This window comes from Limulus polyphemus, unplaced genomic scaffold (assembly GCF_000517525.1).
Source record: "Limulus polyphemus unplaced genomic scaffold, Limulus_polyphemus-2.1.2 Scaffold750, whole genome shotgun sequence".
Classification (NCBI taxonomy): Eukaryota; Metazoa; Arthropoda; class Merostomata; order Xiphosura; family Limulidae; genus Limulus; species Limulus polyphemus.
In genome coordinates, this window is record NW_013666360.1 from 104443 (window position 1) to 111354 (window position 6912).

Here is a 6912-nt window from a genome sequence, read left to right on the forward strand (position 1 = left end):
AACAACGAATATAAGTGACCTTCAGAAATTATGGTAAAGTATTTTTCAATCTGATTTAAGTAAACATATATTGTATTAATTATAGAAGTTAGTAATTGTACCTACGAAATTGGATCTGAAACATAAGAGCTATTGTGTTAGCTAACAAAGCTGTTTGGGGTTTTGATTCAACTTCATGAAGCACAGAACATAATTATTTTTTTACAGTTACAAGACCATTCAAGAATTTCATAAGAAACATAACTATAGTATTTTACTTTTAGTTATGGGCAGATATGGTTCCAAATATCTAGTAACTAATAGGACCAGGGTTCATATCCCATTATGGGAAAAAATCAGAAGGAAAACACTGCTGATCCCCAAGTGCGACCCAGCTCTCCTATAGTGTAAGGAAGAGCCAAAACACTTGATTGAAGAGGGCTCTTTTTGATATTGTACTTTACTGTCATTGTGACTTTTCATATTCAGACTAATATTTGATAACAAGGAATGTATATATTTCCTTCTTTGCTTAATTTGCAGTATCAATAATGTTTAAGTTGTTACCTTCCAAAACACAAAATTTCCTCCACCCATTACTGATTTCGTTATTCAATATAGTGTTAAGCCTTACTGAAAAAACATTCCTCTTACAATGAAAATGAATACTGTACCTCGTTTTAAATATATGTAGGTTGTGTTTGCAAGTAAAGCTTCAAGAACATTTGAGAATAATGTACCCTGAGCAGTGGCAGAATAAGCAGTTCAGGGGCCCCAGGGCAAAGAAATCATCAGCACTCCTTTTTTCAGAAGATAAGACTAGGTCCCCAGAGGTCATGGGCCTCAGGCATTGCCCCATCTTCTGCGCACTAGTTCTGCCTCTGATCCTTAGACAGTATACCTACATATCATCATTTCTATCTGTATTAATTTATTCACCACAAAACTCTAGTATTTACAGAAATTAATTTGATAAAATTATGATGTATTATACATGTGCCTGTAATAAACACTAGATGATAGCATCAGTAATATTAAGTTGTGGCTATTGCTGCTAGAATCATATGGCACATATTTTTCATGATACATGTTGCCCAGTTCAAAAAGAAAAATATATTTGTGTGTGTGTGTCTCTCTCTCTATATATATATTTATATATACACACACACTCACACACATAATTTAAAATATTTATAACTACAAGGTAATTAAAAACTAATTTCAACCTATTTTCACTAAAATATTGTACCAAAGATAGCTAAACAATAAGTTGACAAACAACAATTAATAAGCATAATAAAGTGATGTATTTTTAAAAGAACATCCTACATCTTTCGACAGAACATTGGTCTGTCTTCTTCAGGTATTACTAAACAATCATAAATATGTTTAATTTAGACAAAAATGAACTCTGTGGTTATTTTTCAATTTATATTAGTTCATGGTGAATTATTCTTACCTTATTTATATATTAGCAGTAACCTTAAATAATTAAGATTCAATGTGAGAGACTATTTGTTACTTAGAACTTTATAATAATTTTTTAATAGCATGTGGGAAAGTGGCTTGACTACTTTTGTAAATATAAAATATAATCAATGAATCAATCAAATTTATCTTAGTTTAAACTGAATGGAAAAACAATTTAAATAATTATATAACCATTATTCTGAATAAGTGCAAGAACACACAATAGGTTCTTTGTTTTGCAACTTAAGAAAAATTTATTTGTTATTTAAAAATAAATTGATATGATCAATAATTTGGTGAAGCACATTAGGGATAGAAATACTAGTACTGAAGGAAATGCTTTAATTCTAGAGATTTTGAAATAAGAGTAGGTACTGTCTAAAAATATGAACTTCAAGATAGGTTCTAAACTTCCTTTTCTATAGATTTATTTTTTAACTTATGCCAATTTTTCAGGTTGCTTTATTAGGAGTCTAATTTATTTCTACTTTGGTACTGGATGATATTAAAAAATCAGCATTATATATTACTGTTTAAAATCAAAGTCAGTTTCTTATGTATTTGTAAAACATATCTTCAGCTTTCATAAGATTTTTATGCATTTTCTGTTTTTCATTTCCATCCCAGATTCCATAATATGCAATTAAAATAAATAAATTTAGAATAATGTAATGACTAAATTATGTTTCATTTGAACTTGAAATCACCATTTCTAAGAAATATTTAATGAAAAATTGTAGCTGTCTGTAAAATAAATTGAATTTACACCGTATGTTCAATGCTTGCTAACTTCAAACACGCGAGTTTTGTTCACTTTTGAAAAAAATATTTTGAATATACTTCAAATGTGTATTTGGTGAATACAGATACCGCATTTTAATTATTTTTTGTCATTGCTAACTCATAATTACTCACTAAAAAATTACTACATCCGAAGATCCTTATATTAAAAGCTTTAGGTATTTTAATGTTTATAAGTATTGATACTTTGAGATTGAAATAATTAACGTACTGTAACTTGTAAGTGTAACAAAGAAATCGTGCAATTTCAGTTAAAAGAGTCATAGGTCTTACTCATGTACATTTTCGTGTTCTGAAACGTTACTTATTATATAGACTTAGTAAAAAATAAAGGAGTAGAAATATTAACTACTTATTAAATTCTGATAAGATAATGGAATCTCTTACGTTCAATTATGATTTATTGGCCATAACATTGACAAGACGAGGTTGTAATTTAGTATATTATTGTTTTGCATAGTAGTATTAATAATATGTTAATGCTAGAAAATCACATTTTATACTTCAGATGATTATTTCATACACATTTTGATCATTTCGTTAATGATGTAATGAGTGGTTATACAAATAAAAAAAGTGTTTAAAATTGGTATAACACACGTCTATAACAAAAACTATATTATTTGCTCTAGACGTATGTTTTACCAATTTTAAACACTTTATTTTCATTATTTTTCCACGTCTTGCGGTCTTTTCAACTGTGAGGTTATACAAATGACGCACCGTAGGCATAGTTACAATAACACAGTAATGAACATACTTCATAATGGTAGAGCTCAAAAATTAAAGTATGCCACTAAAGTAACACAGACAAAGTAAACACAGTTATTATACAGTGCATTATTAGGCGTTATATGTTACATCAAACCTTCGAATAATTGTATTCATCAGTGTCTGCACGTTATTAAATAACCATTAAAAGTGCTAGACGCCGTAATGCTTATCTCAGAATTAGATTATTTTTTTAGAAACGATTTATTAATTACTTGTATTAATATCATTACTATATGTTTAAGTTGTAGTTTTCATTATACTACTAGTAATAGTCGAAAGTACTTTGACATATGAGTTTCTTTGTCATCTGTGTTACTATTAGTGTTATTTATTTTATAATTTGTTGTATTTGAATATTGATATGCTGTTGCATAAGTGCATGATGTACAGTTACAAGTTTTTGTTTTCAATTAAATCAAAGTTACTGTCACTGAAACTTTATCAGATATCATTTCCATCTATTTTTATTAATAATATGATAACATTAACTGAGTGTGTGTGAAAATGACGTGAGCGACGCATTCACTTTATAATCATAAATTATGGGCGCCCTTGATGTTGAAAACATTTTTACAGTGAGAAATAAAAAAAGTATGATTCTAATTTTGATGTAATACTAGTCTTACAGGGTTGTGGCGATATTTATGTTATATATGTATTTCTAAGTACATTATTCAACAACCTTTTTAGTTGAAAAAGTTATTAACTAGCAGGTTGTGTTTATCTTACTTTGTTTTCAGTCGCTATTGTTAACAAGCTTTTCTGTGGTTTTTAGTATTAATATATCAAAATTACTTGGTGTTTACCTGTGGGAATTTGATACATCAGTTTCAAATTCAATGTTGGCCCGGGTCCAATATTCAGTTTTGTTTTGTTTTTTTTTCGTACGAAGCCTTTCTGTAGTAATGATTACTAGAAGCTAGAGAATATATGATCATGTGTAATCTGGCATTATGCACGTACTTATAGTTTCTTCTTGCGTACAAATGAATCGAGTAAGTGAGTGATTCAGAAGAATGTGAGTCTGTTACGCCACAAATTTGATATAAAAAAACTTTCTGAACAATGAACTCTAAACTTTTTTTTTATCAAATTGAGATGCTAGTACTATACATGTCCTTTGCATAAGCTTGAACACACAGATGAGTGATAATCATAACGATTGTTAAGACATATTTTAAAATAACTACATTCCACAGAATGAAAGATGTTTCACATAAAATAAGATATTGCGTAATATATTGCCTAAAACGCACTAGAAATTCCATTAGTTTAGTAATGAGTCGTAAAATAGATAATTTGATCAGTAAAAGAGTATAAGTATTTATGTATTTACTCAGTACTTTGAAAGATTGTCATGATTAAAAATTTTAATTGTATAAAAGCTCCACATATTTAATCAGATAATTAGCTTTTGTGTACTGATATGAAATAAATCGTTTCCAACTTGCTTGAGTTTTGTTCCTTATTGCTTATAAGTTATAATAGGATTCAATATTTTTAATGTTTTGTTTAGAAATTTCTGTTTGGGCAAGTAATAAAACTGTTATGAAATTCTGTTGCTAATTTATCCATACTTCGATATAAGCTTTTGTGCCTAAATATGGTACGGACAAAAAATATTGTAATTATAAAGGTGTACAATCAAAAACTGTACTACGACTTAAAGACTGTGACGTCATCATACCTTGGTTAACGAGAACATATTGTTACGACAGCGGAAGTCACGTGACTCTGATAACACGTAATGAGTTCTAGAAAGATCGGAGAACATCACGAATAATCCAGTATTTGCTAGGCGCCCTCTACTCTTGTATATAAGTGCGCCAGACAATTAACCGGTATGGACCTACATTAAATTCTCGGCATAAGATTTTTAGATCTCCGCCGCCCTAATGGACCATCTTTCCAATATCGGCCGTTTAATTTAGTTTACTTTGCTCTTCACTTTTTATTGTCTACAGTTACTCTCTCGATTACCTTTTTAAAGTTACATACCTCGTCTGCATTAATTTCCTATTTTCTCAAGTTAAGCCCATATTCCTAGACCACAAACAGGGTGAAGGAGGATTGTTTAATCTTCGAGCACCCCAGATTAGTAATTATTTCTTCGGAAATAATTATTTTTAAATCTAAATAACTGCCAGGAAAAACGAATCGGTATGTATAGTAGACAGGGAGATTGAAGATATAGATGGACAATTGAGTCAAGCGCAGTAGTAGGAAAAGTGCGTGAATCGTTCGTTGTAAATTATAGCGTGTGTTTAAGTTCAGGTAACTGTGGAAATTAAGTGTATTGCAAAGTTGAATTGAGAAAGAATAAACTAGTTTTATTTGAGAAAGGACTGTATCGCTAAAGTTCTTCGGAAATAATTTTTACGAGTAATTAACAAACGACCAGAGACGTAACAATATACTGAAAGAAATTGGCAATTAGTCATGGTTTAGGTTTCGCTATTGAATGAAATCTAATGTTTTATAGTGTGATGTGTTTTCAACTCAAGCAGCAAATATTTGTTTCGTAAACTAGTATTACCAATCACAACGTAACAAATATACTTCCTAGTATAGTTACAGTGGGTCAGCGATAAGTTTACGGACTTGCAACGCTAAAATTTTGGTTCGATTCCCCGTGGTGGACAGGGCGCACGTTGCCTATTGTGTGGGTTTGCGCTAAAATAAATACTCTAATTCCACTAACTCTTGAAGGAAGGCTCCTTTTTCTTAAACAGCGAACTATATATGAAATATAGTTGGAATATAATTAGTCCATCTGGGAAGTTTTGACGAAGGTACCACTTTTTTACCCTGGCTGTATGAGGAGTTGTCCCGTTCTGCTAGAACCACAGTATTCTCGAGCGAATACCTCCATTTCTTCGCCTAGATGGTTTGCATAGTTCAGTAAAGGTAAAATTCTTCAGTCATTTGACTATACTTAACCTGGTTTAACAGTGACTGATTTCTCTTCTTAAGGATGTGGAATGGCCTCCATATTCACCTGATTTGTCACCTCCAGACTTCTTTTTTATGGGGGTTATCTAAAATACAGAATTTATTCTAACCCAAAGCCTCGGGCTATTAATGACCTCAAGGACAATATCCGCTGGAAGATTTGGAAGATACAAACATTCCCCGAAGTGATGAACAATATAGCAGTCCGAATGCAGGCTGTTATCGATAAACGTGGAGTCTACATTGTACATGTAGTGTGAAAAGTGATTATGGGATCATAAACTTTCATCATTAGTCTTTAAATAAATACATTCATTATTTGGTAATAAACAGATTTTGTACTGTTTTGAACCACGTATATAGTGAGGGGAGGGTTATTCTATATCGGGAGGTCAGTCAACACCAACTATCTTAATGATTCAGTTATATCGGTAGGTGTTTTGAATTGTGTATCACTATCCTTGATGGACTGAAACTTCAGAAAAAAGTTAAATATCGATTAAAGAAGATATGTATTTAGATTCATTCTTATGTGCATGTCTGCATCGTGAATGATACTCATAAGATGTGAACATAACGTAATGATATTTCACATTTAAAAAGTGGTCCTACTAAAACTAGGGAGAGAAAATTTGAAATTTTTTCTTTTAAAACTAAGGACAACCGGACAACGTTTTAATTCCTTATATTGTCGTTTAAGAGTTTGTATTTCACGCACTCCCAAAATTTGTGGTTCCCTCAAATACCATAAAGAAATATGCTCTCTATCATAGCTTTAAATGCCTACAATTATAATCTCAATAAATACTTAGCTTGGTTTATTGCTCCTTTTGTAACTCAAGTTTCTTGTTATATTAAAATTTCAGATAAATTTGTTCAAGTACTTGAGATATTGTATTCCAAGTGGTTAGGGCGCTCGACTCGCAATCTGAGAGT